Genomic DNA, 17,415 nt, shown 5'->3' with positions numbered 1-17,415 from the left:
AAGCAACAGCGCGCGCATTAGATCCCATAGATGAGATGAATATTTACAATTATTATTAGGGTTATAATTATATTCGAGTGCTGATTGCTGTGCTATTGTTTGTTACCGAAGCTTTCCCTCAAGTCTAAATATTTTAAGGCAGTTTGTCGTGTGCGTATCATGGCTACGCACGCTTATATCGCCTTCCGTTTCTCTACCACGGGTGCGCTTTAAAACCACGGCGCTGCAGTTTTTGCTTTCCTTTCCTTCCTTCTTCTCCGCCCTTAAACTGGCTCTCTTAACTAGTACACGCAGAGACAAAGCAACAGCGCGCGCATGCGATCCCATAGATGAGATGAATATATATATATATATATATGTATATACAGGCACGTACCGAAGGGGGGGCCCGGGGGGGCCCGGGCCCCCCCCGAAATCAAGTGGCATACCACCCCCCCCCTCCCCACCCACGCCACCACTCCTCACACATTCCTAAAGCGCCGCCAGGTCTATGTCGAGACTTGGCAGCTGTTCATCGGTCAGCATTATGCTGCCTTCTTCACTCCTTTTAGATGGCGGTAGTTATCGGCATGTCTTGTAATGTGAAGGACAGTTTTCTCATAGATTCCGCACCCGCGCCGCGATTAACTCGAGATGCGTTCAGTTGTCGCCATCTATTCAACCGTCACGCGCATAGCTGTTGCTTTTGTTAGTTCAACCTTCTTTGTTTAGGCTGATCCTGGAACCAGGAGAGGGATGCGGCTGTTACTCAGCCGGTCTGTACTCTCATGGAACGAGTTGCTGCTGGAGAAAACGCGAATTGCGTTTAACTTTTCCCTTTGCTTCATTATTTCCTTGAGTTACGGCTCACCGCGACGCTGGCAGATACCCGGAACCATATACACGTGATATGGGTTAGATAAGGTGGGAAATAAAATAATGTGAAAGAGCGTCCATCATGAAACCCTGCAATAACCCTTAAACCCATAAGCAAGATGATTGTTGCCCGTTACCTCGTCTGTGTTTCCCTAATTGTATAGCGCTTTTCGTGGAAAATTGCCAACTGGAAACAAGAATCGCAAGGAGTTGAGAAATTAAGCGATCTACTACGGGAGAGAGCCAAGGCAACAACCAAACTGCAAGCAAAAGCGAATAATAAAAAAAGTTAGCCGTTGTTTATGAGATTATTTATGGATCAACATCTTTTTATTTAAAAAGGAAGTAGAGAAAACGCCGCCGGAAGTGGAGAACAGTTACTTCTTTTGAATGACGCTTCTACAGTTATCGGTCGAACCGCCTCACGTAGCCACTTCTCTGCTGTGCTTATGTGGGTGTTTTTCTAACCTTTCGCGGTGAGCGCAGTACGTCTAGAATCGCAGAGTCCTGCGCTCTACGCGGTTGTATGGGATTGGCGGCCGCACAGCATTACGCAGTTCGCGGAACTGTCAAAACTTATCAACAAGTCGAAAATAACTGATATTCGAAACTATAACATGAGAAACACTGAAGAAGCCGTAAAAAATGAACGCAGCCTGAAATGAGTAAAGAAGAAACCTGGCATAGGACAAACCATGATGTATGCACTAAAAGATAAGAAGGATAATATCATCAGCAATCTCGAAGATATAGTAAAAGCAGCGGAAAAATTCTAAGCTGACCTGTATACAGTACCCACAGGAGTCACGATACCTCACTTAGAAACAGTAATGAACAGGATACAGAAACTCTCTTATAACTAGCGATGAGGTGAGAAGGGCCCTGCAAGACATGAAACGATGAAGAGCGGGAGGAGAAGGTGGAATAACAGTCGATTTAATCAAAGATGGAGGAGACATAATGCTTGGAAAACTGGTGGCTCTTTATACGAAGTGTCTATCGACTGCAAGGGTCCCAGAAAACTGGAAGAATGCAGATATTATACTACTCCACAAAAAAGGAGACGTTAAAGAATTGAAAAATTATAGGACCATTAGCTTGCTCTCAGTATTATGTAAAATATTTACCAAAATAATCTCCAATAGAATAAGGGCAACACTGGATTTTGTCAACCAAGGGAAAAGGCTGGCTTCAGGAAGAGATACTTTACAATGGATCACATCCATGTCATCAATCAGGTTATCGCGAAATCTGCAGAGTACAATAAGCCTCTCTATGTGGCTTATATAGATTCCGAAAATGCATTTGATTGAGTAGAGATACCAGCAGTCATAGAGGCACTACGTAATCAAGGAGTACAGAACGCTTACGTAAAATGCTTGGAAAATATTGCTACATGCGTGTGGTATTTGTTTGTTTGAACAATGCGCGTGGGCGCCATCACTCCAGAAAAGAGGAGGAAGAACGAACTGGGCTCGCGCTGTGAATCTAACCGGTCAGCGCTGCAACCGTTGTTGTAAATATAATCTGTAAATAGTTTCTCGTCTTACTAACTCGTCCTTCGTCTAAGAATATCTAAAGAGGTTCTACAGCTACCTTAATTCTACACAAGCAGGGAGATACCTATAGAGAAAGGGTTCAGACAGGGAGACACAATTTCTCCAAAGCTATTCACTGCGTGCTTAGAAGAATTCAAGCTATTAAACTGGGAAGGCTTTGGAGTAAAGATCGACGGCAAATATCTCAGCAACCTTCGGTTTGCCGATGACATTGTTCTATTCAACAACAATGCAGACGAGTTACAACAAGTGGTTGGAGACCTTAACAGAGAGAGTGTAAGAGTGGGGTTGAATATTAATATGCAGAAGATGAAGATAATGATAAATAGCCGGGCAAAGCAACAAGGGATCAGGATCGCCAGTCGGCCACTAGAGACTGTGAAGGAGTACGTTTACCTAGGTCAATTAATCACAGGGAACCCTGATCATGAGAAGGAAATTCACAGAAGAATACAAATAGGTTTGATCGCATACGGCAGACATTGCCAGCCCCTGACTGGAAGCTTACCATCATTATTGAAAAGTAAGGTGTACAATCAGTGCATTTCGTCAGTGCTGACATATGGGGCAGAGACTTGAGAGCAAGTTAAGGACCACCCGCCATGGTTGCTCAGTGGCTATGGTGTTGGGCTGCTGAGCACGAGGTCGCGGGATCGAACCCCGGCCATGGCGGCCGCATTTCGATGGGGGCGAAATGCGAAAACACCCGTGTACTTAGATTTAGGTGCACGTTAAAGATCCCCAGGTGGTCGAAATTTCCGGAGTCCTCCACTACGGTGTGCCTTATAATCAGAAAGTGGTTTTGGCAGGTAAAACCCCATAATGTAATGTAATGCAAGTTAAGGACCGCGCAAGAGCGATCGAACGAATGTTGCTAGGCATAACATTGAGAGAGAGAAAAAGAGCGGTTTGGATCAGAGAGCGAACGGCTATAGACGATATTCTAATTGACATCAAGAGGAAAAAATGTAGCTGGGCAGGTCAAGTAATGCACCGGTTAGATAACCGCTGGACCATTAGGGTTACAGAATGGTTACAAAAAGAAGGAAAACGCAAGCGAGGACGACAAAACACTAGGTGGAGCGATGAAATTAGGAAATTCGCGAGCGCTAGTTGGAATCGGTTGGCGCAAGACAGGGGTAATTGGAGATCTCAGGGAGATGCCTTCGTCCTGCAGTGGACATACAACACGATGATGATGATGATGATGATGATGGAGGTGGTGGCCCCCCCCCCGAAAAAAAAATCCTGGGTACGTGCCTGATATATATATATATATATATATATATATATATATATATATATATATATATATATATATATATATATATATATATATATATATATATATAGAAAACTATCAGTCATAGCTCTCGTAGTATAGCCCTCTGGGTCGTTTCCTTTTTTTTTTCTTTCGAAAGTAGCCCTATTAGGGTTATTGTAATTACACGAAGGTATTTCGCCCTCGTCAGCAGCAGTCCTTGAGATTTTTATTCTGGCGGCTAGCTTCCCAAGCTATGCGTGCCGCCATCGCACCTGGTTAAGCTTCTCCTAGACGCTAGAGTTATACTATGTCCGCGCAACCTTGAGCGATCGGAAAGCGCGTTTCCCCCTCTTGGCCGGCGGGGACGGGAGGCTTTGTTCCGGCCGCAAAGCTCTCCACGTCTCAGTAAGGTGCCTGGTGGGGGTCTCGTACGGACGATGCCCTCTCGGTGAGCGCAAATTTCCCCTCATCTTTTAAGAGGTTCAATACTTACAAGCATTTGTCTCGCAAACCATATTTATTTCAAGGAAATTTTCCACGTCTCAATAATTTCTCTCGTCGTATTCGAGTTCTGATTGCCGTGTTATAGTTTGTTAACGAAGCTTTCCCTCAAGTCTAAATATTTTAAGGCAGTTTGTCGGGTGCGTACCATGGCCACGTACGCTTATATCGCCTTCCGTTTCTCTACCACGGGTGCGCTTTAAAACCACGGCGCTGCAATTTTGCTTCAGAGACTTTCCTTTCCTTCCTTCTTCGCCTCCCTTAAACTGGCTCTCTCAACTACTACACGCAGAGACAAAGCAACAGCGCGCGCATTAGATCCCATATATGAGATGAATATTTACAATAATTATTAGGGTTATAATTATATTCGAGTGCTGATTGCCGTGCTATCGTTTGTTAACGAAGCTTTCCCTCAAGTCTAAATATTTTAAGGCAGTTTGTCGTGTGCGTATCAAGGCCACGCACGCTTATATCGCCTTCCGTTTCTCTACCACGGGTGCGCTTTAAAACCACGGCGCTGCCATTTTGCTTCGGAGACTTTCCTTTCCTTCTTTCTTCTCCGCCCTTAAACTGGCTCTCTTAACTACTACACGCAGAGACAAAGCAACAGCGCGCGCATTAGATCCCATAGATGAGATGAATATTTACAATTATTATTAGGGTTATAATTATATTCGAGTGCTGATTGCTGAGCTATTGTTTGTTACCGAAGCTTTCCCTCAAGTCTAAATATTTTAAGGCACTTTGTCGTGTGCGTATCATGGCTACGCACGCTTATATCGCCTTCCGTTTCTCTACCACGGGTGTGCTTTAAAACCACGGCGCTGCAGTTTTTGCTTTCCTTTCCTTCCTTCTTTCCGCCCTTAAACTGGCTCTCTTAACTACTACACGCAGAGACAAAGCAACAGCGCGCGCATGCGATCCCATAGATGAGATGAATATATATATATATATATATATATATATATATATATATTGACACGTGTACTTATCGGTATCGGGCGACCACGTTTCCCCGCCTAACAAATGTAATCGCACAGCGCGGGACGCGCCTGCATGTATCCGAAGTTTCTGGAAAGTTATCGATGCTTCTACCCGGCTGTCTGTTGTAGCCGAACCTTGTTTTATCTGATTTCATCGCCTGACGCGAATGGTGTAGAACTTTGTGGAAGGCATGCGGGTCCCGACGATTAGTCTCGAACATTCGATGACTGCTGTATAAAAGCCGACGCGTTTGACCCGCTCATCAGATTTTCGACGATCGCCGAGCGTGTTCGCCGCTATCGTTGTGCTATAAGTGTAGCCTGTTTTGTGGGCACAGGTTCGCCCAATAAAAGTTAGTTTTGTCGTTCACAGTATTGCTGCTGTGTTATTCAACGTCACCACCACGTGACATCTGGTGGAGGTGCTTGTGCGTTCATGTACCGAACGCCCCCGCAAAGCCGCGATCCAAGCCCGAAGCCCGAGGACAGAACCAACATCGCCCAAGACCAGCGTGCTAGCCGCAGACTGCAAGGACTGCCCCCAGAGCACGGACTTCTACCTGAGACGACAAAGAAGATCGTGGTCAAGACAACCCCAATGGCTGCCCCAGCGTCCCCCGTTACTTTACAACAACCTTGGGACCCACCAACCTTCCATGGAGCAGCGACTGAAGACCCGGAATCATGGCTGGAGACCTACGACCGCATCGCGACGTTCAACAACTGGGACTCCGACGACAAGCTGCGGCATGTCTACTTCGCCTTAGAAGACGCCGCCAGGACTTGGTTTGAGAACAGGGAATCGACCTTGACAACGTGGGACCTGTTCCGTAGCGGCTTCCTGCGCACCTTTACAAGCGTCGTGCGCAAGGAAAGGGCTGAAGCTATGCTGGACGCCCGAGTGCAGCTACCAAACGAGAACGTTGCCATCTTTACGGAAGAAATGAGCCGCCTATTCCGCCACGCCGACCCGGAAATGTCCGAGGAAAAGAAAGTCCGGCTACTGATGCGTGGTGTAAAGGAGTAACTTTTCGCCGGTATGGTACGAAGCCCACCGAAGACCGTCGACGAGTTTCTTCGCGAGGCCACAACCATCGAGAAGACACTCGAGATGCGAAACCGGCAATTCGACCGCCGCACCAACTCTACGAACTATGCCGGCGTTCAATCGCTGGCCTCCGACGACCTGCGCGAGGTTATCAGGGCAGTCGTACGAGAGGAGCTTCAGAAGATCTTCCCGTCGTCGCAGCCTCAAGTGGCCTCGATCGCTGACATCGTCAAAGATGAGGTTCAGCGGTCGCTTGGAGTTCCGGAGGTGCAACCTCAATTACCGCAACCCCAGCCAGAAGCGATGACCTACGCCGCCGTCGCACGCCGTCAAGCTCCTCCTCCGCGCCAGGGCCCTGTAACGCCGCAATTCCGTCGACCACCCCCGCCGCCAGCACGCCCACCCGTCGCCCAGCGCAGCTACCCGAGGAAGACCGACGTATGGCGCGCTCCTGACCACCGCCCGTTGTGCTACCACTGCGGAGAAGCGGGTCACGTCTACCGACGATGTCCATACCGGGAGATGGGACTGCGAGGTTTCGCCGTCAACGCTCCGCGCCCGCAGCAAGGTGAACGCCCTCGCGATATCGCTGACTACCTCGCGGCTACTCAGTGGAGCTCTCGACGACCGTCGCGTTCGCCATCACCAGGCCGCTACCTGTCGCCGCAGCGCCGACCATTCACTGGCCCAGCCCGGGGCCGGTCAGCGAGCCCATATCCGGAAAACTAAAAGCAGCAACCGATGGAGGTGCGGTTGCTGTTCGTCGAACTGACGAAGATCCTCCGCCGCCGACGAAGACGCCGAAGAAACTAACTCGACGACATAACGACACGCCGCCGTCCCGACGAAGTCTGGAAGCAAACAATACGGCGACGAAAGACGACCTGACGACGCGACGTTCCAGCTTCAGTTCAGCACGACGCAGCCGTGATCCGATGCCGAGACCTAACTGCAACGCCAGACAAAGAACCACCGACCTCGACGTGCTTCTCGACGGCCACGCAGTTACCGCATTAGTGGACACAGGGGCCGATTACTCCGTAATGAGTGGACACTTCGCCGCCCAGTTGAAGAAAGTTAAAACTGCATGGGAAGGCCCTCAAACTCGAACCGCTGGAGGACACCTCATCACGCCGACTGGAATCTGTACGGCAAGAATAACCATTCATGACAGGACTTATCCTGCCACCTTCGTTATCCTCCAACAGTGTTCACGAGATGTCATTCTCGGCATGGACTTCCTGAATCAACATGGCGCAGTCATCGACCTAAAGTCGAAATCGATAACGCTTTCGCAAGATGAAGCGATACCGTCGGAGAGCTGTCGTAGTCACCACGCCTTGAGTGTGCTCGAAGATCAAGTGAGCATCCCGCCGCGCTCCAGCATTATTATTTCCGTCGGCACCGAAACACCCGCTGACGTAGAAGGCGTCATCGAGGGCGACCAACATCTACTGCTCGACCGTCAAATTTGCGTCGCAAGAGGGATCGCTCGACTCCACGGAGGGCAAGCTGAAGTTATGCTAACCAACTTCAGCCAAGAGTTCAAGCACGTCAACAAGGGCACGACAATCGCATACATCGAGGAAATTGTGGAAACCAGCAATGCCTTTGTCCTCTCGGATTCAGCCGCATCTACCCCGATGAGCATAGTCCCCGAACCAGACTTCGACGTGAATCCAAGTCTTCCTATGAGTAAGCAGCAACAGATCAGAAGTCTTCTCCGACGATACAAAGACTGCTTTTCGACGTCATCGAGGACTCGACAAACACCAGTTGCAAAGCATCGCATAATAACCCAAGAGTGCGCTCGACCACTCCGCCAGAGCCCTTACCGAGTTTCGACGCGAGAACGTGAAGCTATTAGGCAACAAGTCGACGAAATGCTGCGTGACGACATCATCCAGCCGTCGAAAAGCCCGTGGGCTTCTCCTGTAGTCCTGGTGAAGAAAAAGGACGGAACCCTACGCTTCTGCGTCGATTATCGTCGACTGAACAAGATCACGAAAAAGGATGTGTACCCCCTTCCACGGATAGACGACGCATTGGATCGGCTCTGCAACGCTAAATACTTCTCGTCGATGGACCTTAAGTCTGGCTACTGGCAAATAGAAGTCGACGAGAGAGATCGCGAAAAGACTGCCTTCATCACGCCAGACGGCCTCTACGAGTTCAAGGTCAAGCCATTCGGACTGTGCTCGGCGCCTGCAACGTTTCAGCGCGTCATGGACACGGTGTTAGCCGGACTGAAGTGGCAGACGTGCCTTGTTTACTTGGATGACGTCGTTGTCTTCGCTGGAAATTTCGACGATCACCTTAGGCGGCTTGCGACAGTGTTAGAAGCCATCAAGTCATCAGGGCTCACTCTGAAACCGGAAAAGTGCCGCTTCGCTTACGATGAGCTTTTGTTCCTAGGCCACGTCATCAGCAAATCAGGAGTACGCCCCGACCCACAGAAGACAGCTGCCATCGCAAAGTTCCCGCAGCCAACCGACAAGAAGGCAGTGCGCAGATTCCTTGGCATGTGTGCCTACTATAGGCGCTTTGTCAAGGACTTTTCACGCATCGCGGAGCCGCTAACACATATAACCAAATGTGATGTCGAGGTCAAGTGGGAAGCGCCGCAGGCCAAAGCATTTCAAGAACTCAAACGACGCATGCAGTCGCCGGCGCTACTTGCACACTTCGACGAGGACGCCGATACCGAAATCCACACTGACGCCAGTAGCCTAGGCCTCGGTGCCGTCCTAGTCCAGAGGAAAAAAGGACTTGAACGGGTGATATCGTATGCTAGCCGGTCGCTGTCAAAAGCGAAAAGCAATTATTCTACGACTGAAAAGGAATGCCTCGCCATCATTTGGGCTACAGCTAAATTTCGCCCTTACCTCTATGGCAGGCCATTCAAAGTCGTTAGCGACCACCACGCGTTGTGTTGGCTAGCTAACTTAAAGGACCCTTCAGGACGGCTGGCCCGGTGGAGCCTCATACTACAAGAATATGACGTCACGGTAATATACAAATCCGGAAGAAAACACTCCGACGCCGACTGCTTATCACGCGCCCCCATCGATCCCCCGCCGCAAGACGACGAGGACGACGACGCCTTCCTTGGGATAATAAGCGCGGAAGACTTCACTAAACAGCTGCGAGCAGACCCAGAGCTAAAAGGCCTCGTCGAGTATTTGGAAGGGAACACCGACGTTGTCCCTAGGGCATTTAAGCGCGGGTTGTCTTCGTTCACGCTACAAAACAACCTGCTCGTGAAGAAGAACTTCTCACCAGTCCGCGCCAGCTACCTTCTTGTTGTACCGTCAGCGCTGCGTCCAGAAATACTGCACGCCCTACACGACGATCCAACCGCTGGGCACCTCGGATTCTCCCGGACGCTGTCGAGAATACAGGAAAGGTATTACTGGCCGCGTCTGACCGCTGACGTCGCCCTTTACGTCAAGACATGTCGAGACTGTCAACGACGCAAGACACCACCGACAAGGCCAGCAGGTTTACTACAGCCGATCGAACCTCCTCGCCGACCATTCCAGCAGATTGGGATGGATTTGTTGGGGCCGTTTCCGATGTCAACATCCGGGAATAAGTGGATCATCGTGGCGACGGACTATCTCACCCGCTTTGCTGAAACTAAAGCTCTACCAAAAGGCAGCGCAGCCGAAGTGGCGAAATTTTTCGTCGAGAACATCCTGCTGCGACATGGTGCCCCAGAAATCCTCATCACCGACAGGGGAACGGCTTTTACAGCAGAGCTCACCCAAGCCATTCTGCAGTACAGCCAGACAAGCCACAGGAGGACAACTGCCTACCATCCGCAGACGAATGGTCTCACGGAGCGCCTGAACAAGACCCTCGCCGACATGCTAGCAATGTACGTCGACGTCGAGCACAAGACGTGGGACGCGGTCCTGCCGTATGTAACCTTCGCTTACAACACGGCGGTGCAAGAAACAACACAGATCACGCCGTTTAAGCTGGTTTACGGCAGGAACCCGACGACGACGCTCGACGCCATGCTGCCCCACGTCACTGACGAAGAGAATGTTGACGTCGCTAGCTATCTCCAGCGCGCCGAAGAAGCCCGGCAGCTCGCCCGCCTGCGAATCAAGAGCCAGCAGAGGACCGACAGCCGACACTACAACCTCCGACGACGCTTCGTCGAGTACCAGCCTGGCGACCGTGTTTGGGTCTGGACCCCGATACGCCGACGAGGACTCAGTGAGAAACTACTCCGACGCTATTTCGGACCCTACAAGGTCATCCGACGTATTGGTGCTCTGGACTATGAGGTCGTGCCAGACGGCATTTCGCATTCACAGCGGCGCCGCGCACGGTCTGAAGTAGTCCACGTGGTGCGCCTTAAACCCTTTTACGGACGCTGACGAACTTCGTCATTTTTGTTCTTTTATTTGCTACGAGTGCTTTTGTTTATTAACTTCGTTTGTTTGCAGCATCGGGTCGATGCTTTTTAAGAGGGGGGTATTGACACGTGTACTTATCGTTATCGGGCGACCACGTTTCCCCGCCTAACAAATGTAATCGCACAGCGCGGGACGCGCCTGCATGTATCCGAAGTTTCTGGAAAGTTATCGATGCTTCTACCCGGCTGTCTGTTGTCGCCGAACCTTGTTTTATCTGATTTCATCGCCTGACGCGAATGGTGTAGAACTTTGTGGAAGGCATGCGGGTCCCGACGATTAGTCTCGAACATTCGATGACTGCTGTATAAAAGCCGACGCGTTTGACCCGCTCATCGGATTTTCGACGATCGCCGAGCGTGTTCGCCGCTATCGTTGTGCTATAAGTGTAGCCTGTTTTGTGGGCACAGGTTCGCCCAATAAAAGTTAGTTTTGTCGTTCACAGTATTGCTGCTGTGTTATTCAACGTCACCACCACGTGACAATATATATATATATATATATATATATATATATATAGAGAGAGAGAGAGAGAGAAAACTATCAGTCATAGCTCTCGTAGTATAGCCCTCTGGGCCGTTTCCTTTTTTTTTCTTTCGAAAGTAGTCCTATTAGGGTTATTATAATTACACGAAGGTATTTCGCCCTCGTCAGCAGCAGTCCTTGAGATTGTTATTCTGGCGGCTAGCTTCCCACGCTATGCGTGCCGCCATCGCACCTGGTTAAGCTTCTCCTAGACGCTAGAGTTATACTATGTCCGCGCAACCTTGAGCGATCGGAAAGCGCGCTTCCCCCTCTTGGCCGGTGGGGACGGGAGGCTTTGTTGCGGCCGCAAAGCTCTCCACGTCTCAGTAAGGTGCCTGGCGGTGTCTAGCGAGAGTCTGTCGCTGAGTTCGGCTGCTGTCGTCATTGAATCGTGCTGAATAGACCGTGCTCGCGTCGATGGAAGGTCTTCGGAAGGGCGATTATCAGCGGCCTCGCCCCCGAAGGTCGCTGTTCTTAGTTTTCCCGGTGAGGGCTTGGCGATCGTCCCTGCGCTGCCATTGGAGGGCTTCTAGGAGCGGGGCAAGAACGCCTTGATACGCTTTGGGAAGAATGCCTGGGGGACGGCGAGCGCGACTGCCGCCGCGGGAAAAGTGGCATACTCTGCTGAGTCAAGTATACTTCAATCGCCCTGGGCCTTTCGCCATATCTGGGCCTTGGTGAATCCGCGGCAAAACCTTGCAGTCCGAGGCGGTGGTATGAGCACTCGCGATATACGTGACCGGCTTCTCCACAATGATAGCACAGAGGCCTTCTATCTGGGGTACGCCAGACGTCAGATTTCCTTTCGAGCGGGCGCCGATCCTCCATACGTTGGATCGATTGCACTGATGGGAGCGGCGGGACGTATGACGCGGCGTAAGATGTGGCGGGATCGAAATGAGTCGGAGCGGGGGCGGACTCGCCTCAAAACTTCCGCATACGACGGCCGCTTCAGCTGTGCTGTCACAGGCGGCGCATTGCTGCTTGGAACGGGACCTTGGATCGCTTGCTGGACTTCGTTCCTCACAAGGGCAGAAATAGAACTTAGCGTGGGCTGAGGCGGGCAGGTGAGCCGTTGAAGCTCATCACGCACCACAGAGCGGATAAGGTCTCGGAAAACGTCCACGTTTCCAAAGGCAATCGCATCCGTCAGTGAAGCAGCGTTCGCGTGCCTCTCACACAGAGCTGAGCGCTGGTCCGAAGGTGAAGTTGCGTTCAATTGCCTTTCATAGAAAGCTGAGCGCTGGTGTAACATCTTTTCCAGCGTGGTGGCTTCGGTTAAGGATTCAGCCACGGTCTTCGGCGGGCTTCGAACAAGGCTAGCAAATAGCTGTTCCTTAACTCCCCGCATTAGATGGCGCAATTTCTTTACCTCGGACATGGTTGAGTCCACCCGACGGAAAAGGCGCGTCATATCCTCGACGTACGACGTCACGCTCTCGTTCGGCAGATGAATGCGGGATTGGAGCGCCCGTTCGGCTCGTTCGCGGCGATCAGCATTGGTGTAGGTCTCCAGCAAGGCACGACGGAACTCGAGCCACGATTTGATGAGCCTTTGTCGGTTCTCGTACCAAGTGCGGGCACCCTCCTCCAAGCTGAAGTAGACGTTCCTTAACTTCGCCGCGTCGCTCCATTCGTGTATCTCGGCAACGCGCTCAAACTGGACTAACCAGTCTTCTACATCCTGGAAGATATCCCCGTGGAACACTTTCGGCACTCGGAGATTCTGCAGCAGATATTGAGTTGCCGTTGTGGCCGTACCTTCCCTAGTGGTCGGTAGGGACGTCGATGTTCCTTCCATACCGGTGTGTGGGGGCGTGGATGTTGTTGCGGAGAGATGATCAAGCTCCGGAGGCAATCCTCGGATTCTCCTGCTTGCCCGGTGAACAGGGGTGTCCACTAGTATAGGGCTAGTACTCCTGCTACCGGGAGGGGTTTCTGGCATCGGATGAACCGTACCCAGCACCTCAACCAGTTTTGTCACGAAAAGGCAACTTAAGATGTGCCTAGCGTCGGCGAGGCAAACAGTTGTACAAGATGGCGTGCAATAAATTCAAGCCGGCGTCCTCAGCTTCTACTTCTTCTACTCTAGCGCCCGTCTCTTGCTGAGCGCGCGTTCCAGTCCCAACTTCATTTTCAGCGCTGGCTCGTGACACCTAGCGGCAAGATATATATATATATATATATATATATATATATATATATATATATATATATATATATATATGAGAAAGTAATTTATTCAGAGACAATTGAAGTTCTTATTGCAACTGCGGGGAAAGGCAGCCTTGCTGAAAATCGGTTTGTTGTTCCGCAAAGTCGGTGAAGTCTGCAGGAGAAGAAAAAGGAGTTAATGATAAAAAATAGGAGCTCCAATTTATATTTTCTCATAGCAATAACTTCTTAGACCGTGTAAGTTTCTTTTACCGTTCTCAAGACGGTTTTCGTAAGGGACCTTAATGTGAATACAACTTGTAATAATCCTTGATGACCCCTACATTAACCTTCGCAATAAATTTCAAATTGATATATTTTAGGCGACTCCAGATACTTTGATAAATTTCCTCATCACCACCCACTAGCGAAATTATCTCTATTGAATCTAGATTCTAATGTAGTGAAATCAACAAAAAGTCGCAGTTTCGCACGAAAGGCGAAGCATCCATTGTGACAGAAAAATAGTAGAAAGCTATAAGAAATAATTATAGTTTTATCGGCCGTATAAACATAGAAACATTCGCTAACTAACTGAATGAGCAAATATGGTGTCAGCGCGCACAAGCAAACTTGAACACATCACACTCGATAAGCGCGGACACTCGCTGTCAAAATGCTGGTGCGAGCAAGCGCGGAAGCAGCAGCGAGTGAAGTGTCCTTCGTGCGGTGTACCGTTTCCATGCAGGAGCAGCAAGAATACAGCGCGCACAAAGGTATGAGCCGTCTGCAGATCGTTTCAAGATACGCCGCGCGCGACCACTTGCGGCCGTGAAAAGTACGCACTTGTTGGCGGAGTCGAAGCAGCCTGCCCTCCTTCCCGCGCTTCCTGACGCTTTCCTCCAATAATGGCGCGTGAGATTAAGTCGCTATCGTCGGTTCCCCTTCAAGCCCGGTCGCGAAATGCGCAGTTGCCACCGTAGCACCTCCGTCCCTCCCTTTTAGCCCCCCATGGCCTTTCGCTCGACGGAAGACGGTGTATTTGCTCTCTACTCTCTTCCTTTGTGCGGGCAGATTGAGCCGCGACTGCCGGCTCACCCTCGCACGCTTTCAGTCGCGCATAAGGCGTACGGCGCGCAACGACAATTTTATCGCCCTTGTACTTCATACGGAACCTCACGGCGACGGCGACGCCGACGGCAAAAATGCGCCAGATATGTTCATATAATTCGTATTGCAATAAAACGATTCCTAACTGATCGTTTCCATTTCGTGTTTTTCCGTAGCCTCTCGTAGAAACCCCTTCCTGTTGCTTCAAGAGGCCATAAAGACTGAGCCTTGGGACCACTTTCTTTGAAGATCATACATTACCTATCTTCTACCGCAACTATCCTATCCTATTCGCAGTTTCACTGGTGACTGTGTAATTCACCGCACTATCACTTACATTTCTGACCAAAGATATATATAGAATCACATAATAACGTACACAACTAGTGCTGCCGATGCAATGCGCAAAAATATACATTTGCGAATGCCATGGCAAGCCAAAGGCGGCACAGTAGTGGTTCTTGCGGTGACGGTCTTCTTTAGAAAAGGCGGAGTGGCAAACGTGGATCCAATCTGTGGAGACGTGTTGTTTCTTTTATTTATCGGCGCCCAATGGCGACAGGTAGTGACAGAAATTAATCACATAAGTGCGATGTGAAGCCTTACAAGTAAGTTTGATGCCTACAATTGTGTTTGTTTTTTATCAAACGCTACGGGTAATATCACGGAATCTTTATGTTTATGGACTGTACCGCTTAGCTTTGTGGATTTTTTTTTTTTCAAAAGTGGGTACATATATTGAAGTTACAGCCAGCCATTGAGTCGGAGGCACACTACTCAGAATCATCCAACATTCACCAATTAGTGGTTACCCAATTTCTTAGTACGGAATTCCCAATTATTTGACGAACACATCGCAACAGAAGCAAAGACAAAACGCAAAAGGTCGACTTCTGTATACCGTATTTGAATGCAAGCGCCATTAATCAACCTCTAATAATTTACCTGCATGCTCTTTATAGCGTGGAGCACAAGACCCCGCCACTACTGGGCTTCTAAATAAATATGATGGAAACTGCTTCAAGTTTTGGCATTCACAATGAGAGCAGGCACAAGTAAATACTTTAAGAAGTGACAACCTCGACATCACACCACTTTCTTCCTGGGTATATTAGTTACAAACACTTCAACAGCACAGATTTAGACATATATTTATTTTAAGTTAGGACTCTAGCCTAAAAGATATGAAGGAAGTTTAATTAGCTTCCCAGCTCAATCTGCGTATTGAAGTTGCCTTGAACACTATGTTGACGTTTTTGCAAGACTTGCACTCTAGCCAGAACAATAATGGAGGTTTTACATTGTAGCGTATGCCAGAAGCGCTTACATACATTTGGCTCCATTGACCGATACGCTGACGCAGTGTTGTTGCATAATAAAGCCTATATTCACGACGAAGTTATGGATGTGATAACGTGAAATCTTTCTTGCTCTGTCGTCAACCAATAACACATGTACATATGGAAGTGTGCATGTCCGCCACGCACCAGAAAACACGTGCAATGAATCAATAAGTGTGGCGCTGGCACTATGCTGAATGCAGCAGCCTTACGCTCTTTGCGAACAATACGTGTGAGTTCATGTGCATGGAGAGGTGCAAGAGCCGCCTGGAGCTCCCATCAGGGGCACGTTCGGATATAATGTTCGAAGCGTCCCTGCAGTTTGCGTTCAGTTTCGACTCATGCAATTGGCCCTTCTGTTTCGCCTCATGGGAGTGGCCTAGGCCGAACACGTGAGGCGAAACTGATCGTTAACTGGACGCGCGTTTCGAATAACGATCTCCGACCAGTCCCCAGGGCTGCAGTTTGAACGATAATGCAGGCATGCGTGTGAAACGCTTGTTGGGTGCAGCGCATGTATGGGTCGCGTTGCTTCTTAATGCCTAAGCATTATTTGGCGTGTACCCCAGCTGTGTTACTCGAAAACTCATGCGAAAAGTGTAATGCTTTGTATCTGCACAAAAATGCGTAATTCGCGAAGTAAACATTTAATCTTATAACAGTGTAATTGTAGCTGATTGGTACCTGAGAAGAAGAAGATGCTGAGAAGAAGATTATTTGATCAGAGAGAATACCTCTATGGATACATAGGGCTTGATAGAAAATAAATGGGAAAGCTTATAACAGGGGTGGGCCAACTTGAAATTTGGGGGTTCGTCAACTTAAAAATTTAACATGGGCCAGTTTAATTATAGGGGTGGGCAAACTTCACATTAGGTAGCGGCCCAACACGAAATTTGGGAGCGGTTAGTGGGCCAGCTTAATTTTGGGGATCGGCCGACTTAAATTTAGCGGTGGGCGAAATTCAATTTTGGGGGTGGGCCGACTTGAACTTTGTAAGTGGGTCAATTCGAAATTTGCGGATGGGCCAGCCTAAATTTCAGGACTGCCCAATCTGAAATTTTTGCGTTTGCCAGCTGCAAATTTGCGGGCGTGCTAACCTATTATTGGGGGTAAGCCAATTTGAAATTGGGAGGTAGGCCAACTTAAATTTGAGGGTATGTCAACCGAAGTTTGAGAGTGGAGTAAGCAAAATTTTAGGGTTGGCTAACTTAAATATGGGTATGGGAAACCGAAATTTAGAAATGGGCCAAAGTGAAATTTAAGGGGTGGGCGTAACATAAAATTTCGGGGTGGGCCAACTTAAATTTGGGGATCAGCCAACCTAAAATGTGGAGTGCCCTAACTTTGTATTTTAGGGTGTGGGACAACACAAATTTGAATGTTGGTTAACTCGAACTTGGGGGTAGGAGATTTTAAAATCTGAGTGGGCAACCTAAAATATGGCGGTGGGCCAACCTAAAATTGCGGCTGGGCAAACTTAAATTTGAGAGTGGGCCAACTTAAATTGGAGAGACTTCCACCTTGAAATATGAGGTTCGGGTAAATACAGCATTGCACTTGGCCAACTTATTTCTGGGGATGGGCCAAACCAAATTGAGATGCAAGAAAAATTGAAATTTCGGGGTTCGCTATCTGAAAATTTG

This window comes from Dermacentor andersoni, chromosome 4 (genome assembly GCF_023375885.2).
Source record: "Dermacentor andersoni chromosome 4, qqDerAnde1_hic_scaffold, whole genome shotgun sequence".
NCBI lineage: Eukaryota > Metazoa > Arthropoda > Arachnida > Ixodida > Ixodidae > Dermacentor > Dermacentor andersoni.
This window is presented reverse-complemented; position numbering follows the sequence as displayed.